Raw genomic sequence first — 16,136 nt, forward strand, 5'->3', positions numbered from 1 at the left:
GATGAGGGTATTGTTCCATTGGTCAAAAAAACGGTGCGCAGACATGTTTTAGGCCGACTTATGAATGAAGCGAATAAGCTTCGAACATGCTAAGGCGTCTCCACAGATAATTTAGGCGTGATTGCAGAAAAGAGCGCGTGTTTTGTGTGATGTATGGGCAGTGTGACTGCGCCTTTATTGGCAGAAGGGGTGGGATTTTGTTCGCTCTAACCTCCAGTTCGTTCTAATCATCAGTTCGCTTTAACCATCAGACAGCAGGAAGCTGTCGTTCCAGATAATCGGTCAGTTTGTGAGCTTTCGTTGCTTGATTCCGATGCTCAATGTAAAGGATGCGCCAGCAGTCCTGGCCGCAGTGACGTGTAGAAGAGAGGGGTATTTGTTCTCAGTTGGTTGACTCGCCAGCGTGCTGTCGGCTCATCCGCCAAAGGCGCGCTGCCAAGACTTTATGTGAATAAAGCCGCAGTCGCTCTGCTCGTACGTCATACAAAAGACATCGCTGCAGTCACGATGACATTCGCAGGCATGCCTGAAACACGTTCGAAGCATGAAATACGTCTGCGGACAGTTGTGGCTGACCAATCTGACGCTCCCCATACAAGAAACAAACACGCCTCGTACAGCGTCGCCAAACTTTGTTGTATGATATATTAGAAGGGTGAGCGCGGCTCAAAATACGAGTCAGGTCGGTGTGTGTAGCTGCACAGAAGGATCTTGTCTGCTATAGTCCGTCGCAACTCAAGAAGGTGGGGCGAGAGAAAGGAAGGCCGGAGAGGAGGAAGCAGACAGAACGCTGGAGAGAGGAGGATATTTCCCCCTCTCCTCTCCCGCGTTCCGTCTGCTTCCCCCTCTCCGGCCTTCCTTTCCCTTGCCCTTCCTTCTTGAGTTGCAGCGGATTGCATAGGAGACGACTTTGGAGAGAAAACGATTTTAAGGTTGTTTTAGAGCGCAGCTCTTAGGCGCCCGTTAAGGGTTTTCGTAGCGTCACCGTCAGCGTCGGCGTAACTACGCTAAATTTAGCGGGAAAACTGACGTCACGTGACCTCAACACCAATTTGATTCCATTCTAAATTTAGCGGGGAATCGACGTCACGTGACCTCAACAGCGATTCAATTCTTAGCTATACATGAACTCAACACTGTGACGTCATGGCACGGTGGTGGCGCGGCGGTCGCACTTCCGGTCTGGGGCTGTGGGCAGAAGTCCCCATGCCAGACGTATACACGAACTCATCTCTGTTACGTCACGGCGCGGTGGTGGCGCGTCGGACGCACTTCCGGTCCGGGGCTGTGGGCGGAAGTGCCCATCTGAGACGTGTATTCCTGTGTTGTTTTGAAAGGAACCACAGACAAAAACCTGCCTTCTTGTCAAAATGCTGCGACTAGGGCTGTACCAAAAGGGTCGAGAAAGGTTTGAAGGTCAGTTTTTATGCGCTCGGTTCGTCCGAGAACGTGAATATGTGCCATGAAGAGGGAAAACCAGACGCCGTCGGACCACGATTGCTTGGGCGGGAAGCATTTTGGGTTGAATTCACGGATACTTCTGGCCATCAGATTTATTTGTTTTGTTCCAACATGAACGCCAGAAAACCGTCAAGTTGTGTGGACCACCTGCGGACTACGTTCAGTGCGTCTTCAAGTTCGAACGGCCGACTGATCGTTCGAACTGTCGTCTGCTCTTTCAAACGTTCCTGCTTGTCGTCTGCTCTCTTTGAGGACGCCGGTCCGTACACCAAATGTTGGCCCGGTACTTGCGATAAGAAGTTAGTGAAGGCCTCAAAAGACTTAAATTTGAAGGTTGGTAAGCAGGCTCGATGTAAACAGTAGATACAAAGAGATGTTGATCATTGTTACCAGTGACCATCACCGACTTGTTATGCCTAATTCACTTGGTCCGATTCTGCTTGCGATTTTCAGTATCGACGTCGACCATCTCATCTACGGTTCACGCTTTTGCAGTCCGAACGGCGTCGCGACTGAAAATTGCGAGTGAAATCTCATCATGCGAGTCAGGCTTTAGCGTACATACTGCGGCGTCCACGCGGAATGAATCGCCACATGTCACATTATTCACGCGAAGTTTTGCTGTGTAACCAGCCTCGGTAATTTCGCTGACGCCGCTCAAGATAGTCAGACATCGCCCAGGAAGACGTAGAATCAACAATTCGAACGCGAAAAAGGGCAGGGGGACTCACACCGACGCCGACAACATCGCATTTCAATGGTTTGTTTATGGGCGACGGCGAGCTTCTTGCCCACACCCCCATTGCGCATGCGCGGCGCCGGTGGCGTTCGCTAGGGGCGCTCCGGTTTGCTTGTAAACATGAGTTGGTGTATATTTAGCTGGGAATCGAATAGATGTTGAGGTCACGTGACGTCAATTTTCCCGCTAAATCTAGCGGAAACGCTGTGTTTGTTCATAGGTGACATGACAGCAAGTCATGTGACGTCATTTTCCCCGCTAAGTTTAGCGGGGAAACTGAATTGGTGTTGAGGTCACGTGGCGTAAATTTTTAGCTAAATTTAGCGGGGAAACTGTGGGAGACGGTTGAGGGTATGCAGGAGGAGGAGGGGAGGGTACGCAGGAGAAGGAGGGGAGAGTACGAAGGAGTGGAGAGGTACGGAGGGGGAGGAGAAGAAAGAAGGAGCAGGGGAGCGGGAGAAGGAGGAGAGCAGGAGACGTGGATGAGAGGAGAGGAGGAGGAGAGGGTACGGAGGAGGAAGAGGGGCATACCCTCCCCTCCGTACCCTCCCCTCGTCCTCCTCAAGAGCTGCGCTCTAGTTTCGCATTACAGGGATTTGTAAACGTCTTTCATGTTTTGGTAAATACAACCTCTTCGGTATTTTAGCAAATACGGCATTATTCTGTTTGTCCCAAACTACGTAGTTCTAAACACAGAAGTCCGATCATGTTTACAACGCAGTTGCCACCAGACGTTTGAAATTAATAGTGATTTTTGCTATTATGCGGGTGAAACATTTTTGCGGTAGTTAATAGACCCATCTCACCAAGCGTTCGGCGCATGCTTGACGCCGCCATAACTTTAGTTCACGGGAGGCAGAAGGTCGTGCATGCGAGGACTCGAGCCGTCTCGCGCTCCACAAGCGCAGAGCTCCAGCAAGGTTATTGCATGCGCAGAAGGACTAATGTTCCCTCGATGCATTGCGGCAGCGGTGACGTAGTCAAACTGGCTGGTGACATCGGTCTATTGCGCTCAGCCACGAGAAGTACTATTTTCGAAAACTACCGGGTGAAACAAGGAGACGGTAGGCTCTTTAAATTGGCCGGAAAATTTGGTTTCTTAACCTATCGCGCTACGACTTTGTGCAGCGTTGCCCACACATGGTGCATTTTTTCGTAAAATTTGCAAAGGGCGAACTTACCTGAGGAAAAATCAAAAAAAGAAAAAGGCTTAGCTCCTATGGAAACGCAGCGACGCCACCGGTATGCAATCAACACGGCGCCGTTTTGCACAGTAGGCAAGAGATGGCGCAACGAACGTCGCCAACGAACGAGCGTACGGGCGCCGAGAGCCGGCCGAGGTATTCCTTCTGAAATTGGAAAACAGCGCGCAAAAAGGTATTCCTCAAAGGCTCTTTAGAAGACGATCTTTTCGACTCAAAAGCGGCGCGCTTTCCGCAGGCGGCGACAGTCGCAGAAACAAAAATGACAGGCGCGGTAACAACAAGGAACTGCAGTTCCTTGTCTGCTAATTACGCCGGCTCTCGGCGTCGTCTGCTCGTTCGTTGGCGGCAGTTGGCGTCGCGACCGCTTGCGCCATCTCTTGCCTACCGTGCAAAACGGCGCCGTGTTGATTGCAGACCGGTGGCGTCGCTGCGTTTCCATAGGAGCTAAGCCTTTTTCTTTCTTTACTTTTTCCTCAGGTAAGTCCGCTCTTTGCAAATTTTACGAAAACAATGCACCATGTGTGGGCAACGCTGCACAAAGTCGTAGCGCGATAGGTTAAGAAACCGAATTTTCCGGTCGATTTAAAAAGCCTACCGTCTCCTTGTTTCACCCGGTACAACAACATAACATCATTAAAACGAGATAAAGTATTTTCGCTTTGATCATTCAAGTTTGCATACTGTACACGTGTTCCCCGACAGATTTCACTTGGATGTAAATATTTTCTTGAGTTTATTTTAAATAGGAATGTCGGCGGACTGTATTAGACTCAAGCACCTTTCAGGTGGTTTAATTCTGCCTGCGATTTTTGGTCTCGCGCGTCAAAAGGCCCATGGAGGCAGCACGCGCTTCAGCTCTCATCCATGAGTTTCCTTCATGCACGAGTGAGGTCGCAACCGAAAATCGCAAGCAGAATCGTGGCTCGTGAACTCAGACAATGCACACGGGTATTCACACGGAGAAGAGCTCGCTCCTTCTGCTTCCGGGGATGCGCATCACGTGGTAACAACGTCACGCTTTTGCCCGGAGCCGCGCTGACGTAAACATTCCTAGGGGATCCTGATACTATTTTGTTCGCGTGTCTGGCAACTTTACAGCTTTTGCTCAGCGAGATGCCAGCGGTGGCGTCGGGATCGCCTAACTTGTTATGGCGTCTTTTTAGGCTTAGGCTAGGTGGCGCAAGCTAACGCCCGTTCCAAAGGGAATAGCCATCAACTTCCATCCATCTATCCATCGTGTGCTGCTGCGTATGTCGTCCGAGGCGTTGTTCCGAGGCACCCGAAGGAGTCTTCGATATTCCCCAACGCCGTCCACAAGCCGCTCCTCATACAACTAGTTTCTGATTGCACGTCCTTTGTGTTCTATACACGCATTCAAGAGGCACCTTTCTATTAGCGGGAAGCCGTTAGTCGTCTTCCCGCTAATAGCATCTAACAGCGCGGCCATAACCGCGTATCGTCGTTTTATGTACGCCTCCATTTTTTTTTTTTTTTTACTCTTGTCAGCGAGCATCCAGCCCTGTTGTAGAGGGTGCGACCGCTAAATGCGTCCGATAACACCGACATCTTTACCGGCTCCCAACCATTCATGTGATCCGCCGATCACTGATCTCAAACACACCCCTCCTGAAAAACCCTCCTTCGTGTGAACACCCCATTAGGGAAGTATGTCAATGTCTTTGCAGGTGTTTCTTGTGTTCTAGTCCCACTAGAGCGACAAACAGAAAGAACCGACACCGACAAGCCTCAAGTCCGTGCAGCGCGTAGGCGAAGGTTCCTTCGGCAGGCTTGTTGTCTCTTGGTGCTCGCGAAGTAAGCGCGAGTGATTGTAACCCTGCCAAAGATCTCTTCACGTGCATGCACCGCTGGCTTGGAGTTCGTCGGTGCATGGCTATGCATCGGTGCGGGTCGTTTCTATTCGTCGCTTTAGTGGGACTCGGAGACTAAGCATCGATCCCACCGTTCACCGGACGTTGTCGGCACGTTGGCGGTGACATACAATGGACGTGTATAAAATTAAATTTTTTTGAAAACTACAATCTTTTTGTAACTATCCACGGGGCACAACTCCTCAGGCAAGCGACCTTTACTACTTTAAGCTCCCTGTTGTGAACGCAAAATCGTTACACATTTAAAAACACCTCCGTTTAAGCGGTTACTGTTCCATTTATGCGTCGTCTAGCAGGTGCCTCTTACGCACAAAGTATACGAGAAAACCCGCAACTCGTTGTTTTAACTCTGAATGTGTGTTTCAGACGAATTTGATTAGAAACTAGTATTCAAGAACCCTCGTGAACTTTCAGAAAAAAAAAAGTCGCGAAGCTACGAAGGATTGTGTCGTCACCTGCCTCTCTGAGGTCACATTCGCATGATCTCACATGACACCTTGAAGTAACACGACGTCATGACGTGATGTGACTTTGAAGTGTCACGCGAAAGTACGTGGCGTCGTGCGACGTTAAGAGGCTTCGTGACGTCACGTGACGTCATATCGCTTTACACCGTGACGTCACGAGACACCATGACGTGGTGTGACGTCACCGACATGTGAAAACATGACGTTACGCACACCTAGCACGCGCACTGCTCCTTTACAGCACAATTTGTGCTCCCGTCTTTAACAGCGTCATGCAGTTAGTCTAAACTTTCTCGCTACACCTCAATCGGCCTTCCTCGCTACACGACGCCAGAGCTGCTCATCGCAGGTGTGTAATCTACGTCGATGAGCCCGACGAGCTTAATTTTAAAGACCTCTCGCACCTGTTTGGAAAGTCAGGTTTAACGAATGGACTCTAAATAGCTACAATCGGATCATACTACTTGAGCTGCACGGTTCTGGCAAAGCCGTATGACATAGTTCATTCGAAATGTTTCCCCTTCCCCGCATCACTTTCAAGAGTCATCGGCTCCCTCCTTTCGTTTCGTGTGCCTCCTGCACATTTCCTTTCGGAGAGAACGAGCAAGGAAACTTAGGGCGACATATTTAACGCATATTCTATCACAGAGTAGTAGTCGCGTCAACAATCTAGATCAGGGGTCTCCGAACTCCTTGGCTAAGGGGCCGGATTAAGGAACTGTGACAGTCTATAGAGGGGCGCGAGAATAAGTAAATATAAACGAGGAAAACTAAATAAATAACCATATACGAGCATTAAAACTGATAAATTCAGGTAAGAGTAAATATTAAAACAATTTAAGAGGGATGATTCGATGTACCAATTTGAAATTTAATAGTTAGCTATCTTCGACATTGCACAACACTCTCTACGTACCGAGAAAACTCAACAGGCATAACTCGAAACGCGTGGGAACTTTAGCGCATTCGAGCAGTACAATAGACTAATGAGAATGTTAAGACTAATGCTAACGATATGCAATACTGTTGTGACAGAGGACACTAAGGACAATGTGCGCGAGAACTTAAGCACACGTATATGAAGCAGGGGACTAACAATGGCGATGCTGGTGATGACAATCTTCAATGCATAATATGGCGAAAGGACCCGCGTAACGATTCAGTTTTTTTTTTATTTTTTTCTGGTATATTCGTTTGCGCATTTGGAGCGCGTCGCAGTTCTATGCGCGCACTTCTTTTTACGCCGGTAGCAGCGGGTCCGCATGGATGCGGGCCGACGGCCGAACTTCATTGAAAGGACCGCGGCCAGCGGCGGGCTAATCGGAAGAATTCCGCGGGCCGAATCTAGCCCACGGGCCGGGTGCCCTAATCGGCGGGACCAAGGGTTCGGGACATCGCCGCCTGCTACGATTGGTCAGCGGTGTGGAGCTGACCAATCGCAGCACGCGGCGATGTCCCGGTCCCTTTTGTCCCGCTTGGTCCCACCGTGTAGATTAGGGACCCTGATCAAGATCATTCAGCGACACTCTAAACCGCCAACTGAGAGGCAGTGTTCCCCTATGATTTCTTCCCCGCAGTTTGCGTGAGCACGCGAGTCTTCTGGGTGAAATGGACGGCCCGGACGGAGGGACCCGCGATTGAAGAGATGGATGTGGGCGAACAATCCTTCCTCCTCACACGTCGAGGGAAACTGGACAAAGGCTACATTCATAAAGCGATCTCAGAAACAATGCGGCACGTGCCAGCATACTCGTTTCGGAGATTCTGTCTGGAAACATTGATCACTATACTCATCCCAGCGTGTGACATCTTTGCCACACTAATGGCGGCTTGTTTGAAGCTGATGAAGGAAGACGTTGAAGACACTTCCGAGCGAAGCGTGAGGCATCAGCAGAACACGACGCACAAATGAGATACAGCGGCTGTGCAAGCGTTTAGTTTGGAGCGTGGATCAATCAAGCTCTTGGCACAAGTATGGCTTTAGAGCCTTTTTTATGTCGGCAATTTAGTCGAGGGTCTTATGGATGACCGCCTCTTACCGGTCAGTTCTCACGTTAACACCATCGAAAGTGAAATAAATAAGAAAAATAAATTATGAAGCGATCGAGGGACCAATTATCATCTGCCACCGACGCGCGAAAGTGACGGTGCCCGATGAAATGTAAAACTTCATGGCCGGCATTAGTTGCTCGAAAGTCTAACTTCTCCTTGAGTCACCAGATGACACTGAAGTTTGGAAAAGGTTTATAACGATATAGCCTAGCTCGCCTTGTCGCCGAGGAATCGCGAGGCGTCAAATTGAGAGTAGACCAATTACGCGCTTTCAATTCCTCGCTTTCTTCTACCCAATCATATTCGTCAAATCTCGATTCGACGCACTACGGTGGAATTAGGAGGAAAGCGTACGGCTTCATTTTAATCCAATGGCGTTTAGGAGCTCTTGTCGCAGAAACTCCGGCGTCAGTGGGACCGAAAAATCCCATAATGCAACGCGCGCAGCCACGTGTGACGTCACACGTGACTGTGAAGTCATGACCTTGTGGACCCGCTAAAATTGGAGGCAAAAATTTCCGCTTACTTTAGCGGAAAATTTCCACGCCAAATTTAGCAAAAAAGATTTCGCTAATTCAGCCGGTCAATAGGGTCATGACGTTACTGCCACGTGTGACGTCACTCGTCACGTGACATGACATAACACGTGATGCGACCAACCACGTACCCACGCTTTCAAGGCTTGGGAACGAGCGCGGGTTGATAGAAAAACCTGTATTGGGGCTAGTTGGTGAACATTATGCAGTATGATGTAAGGCGCAAGAAACAACGGGCACAAGGCACACACACGAGCGCCACTCACAACAAAAAATAAAGTACTAAGCAGGACAAACACGAAGATGTGCGAATGACCGATTAAGGGACCACGCGCAAAATTTAAAGACAAATGATGGGGCCATTGGCCTGAACACAGCAGGAAATGGAAGTGTGAGCCGCGCCTTTCTGATGCATCGATTCTGGGTAAGGGAAAGAGCCAGAGAGCGCGCGAGGTAATGGAAACTTACTTTATTAGGAAAAGGGGCGCGCCATGCCTAAGCGATACAGCTATATTGCACTGTGTAATCCGGAGATAAGACTTTTTTTTATAATTTTTTTTGTGAATGGATGATAAGGCGTGTAACCCCTGCCAAGCTCATGTGTGGACGTGAGGAAGGTGACAAGGTATGTATTTCTTTCGTTTCTGCACTTTCCAAATATAGTTGGGAGTGGCACCTGTGTGTGTGTGTGTGTCTTCTTCCTTGTGTCCCAACGCTATCGCGTGAACCAATCACGTGAACCAAATTTTCTCTTTCTTCCACTTCTAGCCAATCTCGTCAAATCAGTATTATGTGCACTGTGGTTACATTCATGTAAAAGCGTGCCACTGACCATGTTTACATAAATGCCACCGCAAAGCACCGAATCGAAAGGCAGCCAATCACGCACACCTCTCTTCGCCGTCTTACTCTTGTACCCACTATTATCGTCCAATCTGTATTCATGTGCTACAGTCGCGTCCATCGAAAAACATGCAATTGGCTACGTTTACATAATCTCGGTTTACATGATTGCGATCGGAACGCAGCATCAAATCGAGCAGGGACCACTCACACGCACCCAATCACGCCCATCGATTTCTCCTCTCTCCTCGCCTGCCCAATCATAGTCACCCAATCCCGATCGAATACGCTACAATCGCATTCTTGTAAGGGAACTCCAGTGAGCATTTCCGAACCCAGATAGACGGATCGGTTAGGTCGATACCGAAAATGCGGGCGCACAGCACGTACCCACTGTGAAAAGTGCAGCGTCACGGGTGATTCCCGCCTGGGTTTCGGCCGGCTGAAGGTTGCGGCGAAGCTTCTCGGCAGCTAATTGGTCAATCTGGTCGGGAATTGCGCCGGCGAAGGACCGACCGACGATTGGTCGAGGCGAGTCCAGACGTCTGTTCGCGTCTGTTCGCGGGCGGATGTTGGGAATCTAGCTGCCTCAGCTGCGTGTTCGAGGCTACCATGCGGGCTCGGGTGATGGATGGGGCCCCGGCGTTATGTTGCCCCTTTTGGAAACAATTGCGCGACGTTCTTCGAAGGCCTCGTCCCGATCGCAGACCGCGCAACTACGGCGCCCATTCGAGCCGGAGGTCGTTGGAGACGCGACGGGAATGGTATACGCCCCTTGTGGCCGAGTCCCACAAGAGCGACAAACAGAAACTACCAACAAGCCTCGAGGACGTACGCTGATGCATGCGAGGGTACCTTTGGTAGGTTTGCAGTCTTTCGGCGCTCGTCACTTTAGCGCGAATGTTAATTCCTGTCGAAATGTTTCGTTACTTTTTCTCTGCTTGCCAACCTGACAAATGTATGGGGAAGGGATCCTGGCAAGCTGCATTATTGCGTCTTTTTCTCCCGTCCCCTTACCCCATTTTGTACTCTGGGTGTGAATAAAAATTGAAATTTGAAGTGATTACGAGCCTGCCAGCACGGGGAGTGTTGTCACAGGGTGCTGAGCACAAGGTAGTGTTGGGACCGGAGCGGGTCCCGTAAGGCGTGTGCACGGTGTAGATCGCGGTAGATGTCGGCAACGGCGCATCGGTAGGGTGGTGGTTGTGCGCGTGCACCGCGTGCACGCGCACGTGCGACGGCACGTGCGGGCTGCAGCGACGTTTTAATGCCCTGACGACTGCAGCGTTGCGATTGTTGTCTTCCGGGATGAGTTTAACCTGAGGGACGTCACGTGTCCCTGTTTCTTTCCCTTCTACTGTAAAAAAGTTTTTTTTTCTCCCGCCCCAGTCTCGGGTTAAAATTATCATGGTAAAGTTCCACCAGCTCGCCTGCGCTCTTACTGTAATTGCTGTCTACCCCCTCAGCCTCACAAGCTCCCATTGCCGAGCCGTGCCGGTCCAAATACAACCCCGTGTTTCTAGTACACTCTGGTATTGTTGTCCTTTGTTTGTCGCTCCAGGAGGACTCGGGCATTATCAGTGCGTCCACGAGTAGTCAGTAGGCAGTAGGTTTGCCCTCGGTGTATTCTTAAAGGGGAAGTCCGGCGATTTTTTAAGCTATTCCAACTAAGTATATATTATGAATATCTCAACTTTACTCTTTCCAGTATGCTATTTTGTATTACGCAATTCAAAATAATTATCTTGCGCCTAAGTAAAAAATATTGAATCATTTCGTTTTCCGAGCAATCTGTATCGGGAAGCTGAAACTGACTCACTTGCACGCCCCTCAACACTTTATGATATATATGATGCAGTTGCACACAATACTTATCACACAAACAAAGGCTAATCAAGACATAGAAATCGCTTAAAGATTAGACCCTTGGACTTCACTCAATAAACAAAACAATTGGGTCATCAGCGTTCTTGGTCGAATGCTGCGAGCCACTGTTCTAAAGGACGAACCGTGAGATTTGGGATGAACTGACTGTTACTGGTGGTGTGTGCTGCAGTTTCTCTACTTCCGTGCACTGAGTATTACCGTATATATGATTTTACTACACAGTTTTTTTTTTTAAGCTTAACAGATTTGTTTTAAAAAAGCCGTGAAAGTTACGCTTATGCGGTTTGTGCAGGTGAGTTATACGGAGAGGGGGACATATTATGAAGGCTAATCGTAACTATCAGTTGACTAATAATTAAAATTCAGTAATTAACTTTTTATTAATAAAAGTAGACATATGGTTTCAATTAGAAACCTACTGAGCGTCATAGAAAACCACTCAATCACTAATTTTCAAAAAGGCTTTGAGCGCGTGAGAAGCGTAGTTGTGCACTAAAGTTACCACTCGTGGAGCAGGCACAAGGCTAGCGGTCGCGGAACGCGATGATAATCTAATCATCCGCGTAAGGGATTCACGTCACGGCGTGATCGGAGGTTGCTATGGCTACTCCGCTCAGCTACGTGGCGGGGCGCCATTTTTGCGCACAGAACTAGAGGCCAAACCGACCAGACTAGCTAGAGTGCCTTCATTGAAACTCGCCTATGTCTGAGTGGTCACATCTCAACCATTTTTCCGCTCGATCGTTTTTTTGTAAGTGGGCGTTTTTTATATGACTTAGCTCGGACACGTAGCCTTGGCTAATGCTTGGGCGCCATTTTAGTGTACAAGTCGCACACTGCGTGCGTCAGCGTTTTACGCGCTTGCCCATTAAGTGCAACAAAGGGTGTCTTCATCCTTGGACAGAGAGACATACAGGCACCCTGACCGGAAGCGTCAGAAGCGACAGAGACGGTAGCGGAGAGTAAGCGAACTCACGAGCAACGCTGTTTCGCCTCTGTGGCTTCACGCAGGCTCGCCAACGGTCCCCGTGTCGCCAGGTCCCGCTCAGGTCACCTGTGAAAAGGGAGGAGCGCGTGAGAGAATGCACGCGCGGCCCTGGCGTCAGTTGAGCTCGTCTGCTCGTGTGCGCGTGTTAGCAGTGTTGTAGGCGTTACCGACAAAACGTAACGCACCTTGCTTGTGCATTACTGTTTATTAACTAAACGTTTTACAGTTTTTTTACCTTAGGGCTAAGGATAAGCACCATATTTCGTTAAACATTAGGGACTGTAAGCAAACCGTTACCGCGTTCTGCGTACCGCACTACTGCAGCCTTTGAGGCATGTTTTTTTATGCGCGCGCCCGGACTGATACCGTGACCGCGGGGCTCGCGCTTAAAATCATGCTACAAGGGCTTCAGTGGTGCGGTACGCGAAACACGGTAACGGTGTGATAAAATTCTCTATTACGTCCATGCAGAAACTTAACATAAATACCTTATCTTTTCTACGAGTCTACCTTACGTGGAAAAAGGTGAAGAAAAACGCAAAAGAAAACGCGAAAAACACAAGAATTACCAACGTGGTGCTTGAAATACAAAAAGAAAAAGTGTTAAATGTAAGTTTTTTTCGCGAAGAAGTAGTAACGAGTGACGTAACTATGTTACTCTTATGTTATAATTTTTTGAGTAACGTGTAACATAGTTACGTTACTCGTTATGGGTACGTTGTCCGTCGACGGATAACGAGTACGTAATCCGTCAAAGTTTAAATAACGAAACAAGAAAGTTAGTACGTTGCCGGAAAAATAGCGCGTTAACGATAACGCCGTTAGTCATAACGCGTTAGTGCCAACAGTGCGTCTTATTCAGTGTCAATTTATCGAATCTACACAGCATGAGAGAGAACCCACGATCGTAAAGCGAAGGCGTCTAGATACTACCGCGGAAGACTTGTACACGTTACTGAAAAAAAGTAACTGATTACAATTACAAGTCAAAAAAGTAACCGATTACCGTTACTGATTACTGCCTCCCAGAAGTAATTGAACAATTACTGCAAAGTAATTGATTACTTTTCAAGTTACTTTCACGTTACTTCTTATTGCAATGACAGAAATACACAAATACACAGTAAAATATTGCGTACACAATTTTGTTTGGTTATTGTTCCCTTTTTTGTTTTCAGACCCGGACCTTGTCGTGTAGCTGACGCGTCGACCTATGGAACAAAGCCCACTATAAAGTCAAGAGCGAGTTCCCGCTTCCCGTCGACTTTATCAGCAATCTGCCACGAGATCCGGAACTCCCCAGCCAAGGCTGGTGGCGCGCTTGTAGAAGAGAGTGGCGTAAAAGAAAAAAGGATTTGCCGACTAATCCTAGTTTTATTTTTTTTAGATGTTAAAAAAATGTCAATCATTTTTGCTCCATGGCTGAGTGACTCTGCTGATTTTTGTGAGAAAAAAGAATTGTGGGATGAAAAATGTAATTGGTAATTGTGTAATTGATTTTGTAATTGATTACAGAAAAAAAGTAATTGAATTACTCCGAGCGTTACAGCTTGACAAATGTAATTGAAGCGTTACAAAGTTACACTTAACTGTAATTGATTACAAGTAATCAATTACTTGTAACGCGTTACGTACAAGTCTGCGCGGAACACACATCGCTCGGGAGTGTCCGTGGAGACGTTTTGCAGAAGGGATTGTCAGCGCACATGACCCAACGAACCGAGGGAGAAGCGACAAATCTGCTTTTTGAAAATCTATCGGGGCCCATGAACGCCTAATTTCACTGAGCATTGTTGAAGGTGATGCTCCACGAATTTAATGCTCGATTATCGTGAAATAAAACAATCGTTGACTCTAACGCTAGGCCTATATCGAAGAAAGAACACACGAAACGCTAATAAGTAAGCAGAGAGCATCCTGTTACCACTCTGCGTGCACAAAGTATCACCAGAGAGCAAAAGCGTGACTCTATCTTCGTAATTAATGCTATCTTTAGTAGCACCAGAAAAACTTGTACACCGTAAAAACTGCGTGTCCAAATTAAAACTTGTGGATTACATTACGAGTGTAATTCAGATGTTGGTTATAACTCGAGTTCATATTTACGGAAAATAAGCCACGCTCGCTTCAATCTCAAATCGTAGGTGGGCAATCTAAACGCGACCTCTTCGATTTAGTGAGGGACCCCGTAGACAACACACGTGACGTCACGGGAGTCGAAGTTTTGTTCATCTAGAGGTCTTTGAGCCGACCGGCGGGTGCACCGAACGGTTAGACGTCAGCTGCCGTTCGGGGCACAACTTGGAAATTGCGCGCAGTCTCGTAGCATGCCTCCTAGTCCGTCATTGTTTGGGCACATACTTTGAGCATATACACTGGGCACGAGGGCTGCGTGGGCGTTGGACGTGACCTCGAAGCCCGTATCGAGAACGAGTGCTGCGTTAGACCAGGGGCCCTAATCTGGACAATGGCGGAAAAGTCGGCGAGAAATTCGGCGGCTATGATTGGCCGGCGCCAAGGTCAAGTGTGGCATTGGCCAATCGCGGCCGCCAGATTTCTCGCCGTCGTTTTCGCCAAGCGTCCAGCATAGGGACTGGGATCCGGTCACACGCGCCATGCCCGACGAATGGCGACCGCCGCCGTTGCTCCATTGGCTTTTGGAAAGGGGAAACCAGGCCCTAAGCTAAAAGAAAGTCGATGCCGATCTCCAGCGAACGCCCGGTCGGAGCGGGAAACGATCCAACCGTGGCTTTCGACACCGCTCCTTATGACGCACTGGAACCATTCGTCCCCGGGTTTCGCACCTCATCGTACGAAATCCATCGGAGCGCAAGCTCATCTGCTTTTTGCGCAGAGGTTGCGTTGACGCCAGAACGTCGAGCTCTGATTGGCTCCGATTGGAAGGATAGTGGTATAGACCTCAAGGCTGCTGTCATCGAACACTACCCTCTATCTCTTTATCAGAGTCAAGCAGAGATCGACGTCATGACGTCAGTGCAACCCCTGCGCAAATATCAGAACAACTTGCACTCCGCATTGGGCGGTTTTGTGGTTTTCTCGAAGGATATTGGCACTCGTTATACACCTTCCGAATGATTACAAATGCAAAGCCCCGCTGCGATCTCTACAGATCAGCGTCAGCGCGCGCGTTCGTGGCTTTCGAAAGTGAGCGAAGCACGCATCACTCGCAAAGGCTGAAGATCGCGCCTGCCGCACGCTCTTTAATGAAATAATGGATCGACGACGTTCATCGCGTGTTTTCGAACCACTTTTCGCGGCTTTGTCTTTAGAGCGCCATGTGCTGCGAAGATCTTATTCTCTCGAGAAGGCTGGCGAGCGAACCTACCGCCGCAGCTCTCACCGCTATAGATGCTTTCGATTTGGCTGGAGTCTCCTCTTGGCGGCATTCCTGGGAGCGCGCGTCGCTCTAGTCACAGACAGAAACGCAGGGTGTCACTTCTTATGTTCGCCATTATTGGTTCTTCGGCCGCCATCTTATTGATCGCGAAGATGAGGTGCTGGGGACCTGCGTTTCTTTATCTGTCGCTGACTCTAATAAGCTTTCCAGAACCAATTTTAAAACTTGCTCGAATGTCTGCCGCGTTACAGAATTTGTAGGGTTGCTCGTTATAATCCATGCGGACGAGACAATCTGTAGACTGAATTCACTGCCGTACTTTGGCCCACAATTTTTCCGTAACTGGCCTTCTGGTGAGCACGTGCCGTAGGCGAGCATTCCAGGGATTCACGTATAGGCACTCTCAATTGCGTCATGCTTACCAGTCTTGCCCCACTGACATGGAACGTAACATGGCGGATTAGAGTCACACTCAAATCTTCCAGTGTCGGCGGTATGGTCGCCGACTAAAGGCAGAATAGGCCCGTTTCCCTCGGCTAGGGGGCGTGAGAGCGCGCCCGCAAGACATGAACATGTAATGCTATCCTAAACCGGCGCTTTAGCGCCCGAACTTAGCGGGAGTCTACCATAAAGGCGGCGCACCGGCACCCGAGCATCAACGAATCACAGTCATATACTCTTTGCTTCAAGACCTCGATTAAATGTAAAGAA

The sequence above is a fragment of the Ixodes scapularis genome, unplaced genomic scaffold (assembly GCF_016920785.2).
Source record: "Ixodes scapularis isolate PalLabHiFi unplaced genomic scaffold, ASM1692078v2 PGA_scaffold8__174_contigs__length_109621045, whole genome shotgun sequence".
In the NCBI taxonomy this organism is placed as follows: domain Eukaryota; kingdom Metazoa; phylum Arthropoda; class Arachnida; order Ixodida; family Ixodidae; genus Ixodes; species Ixodes scapularis.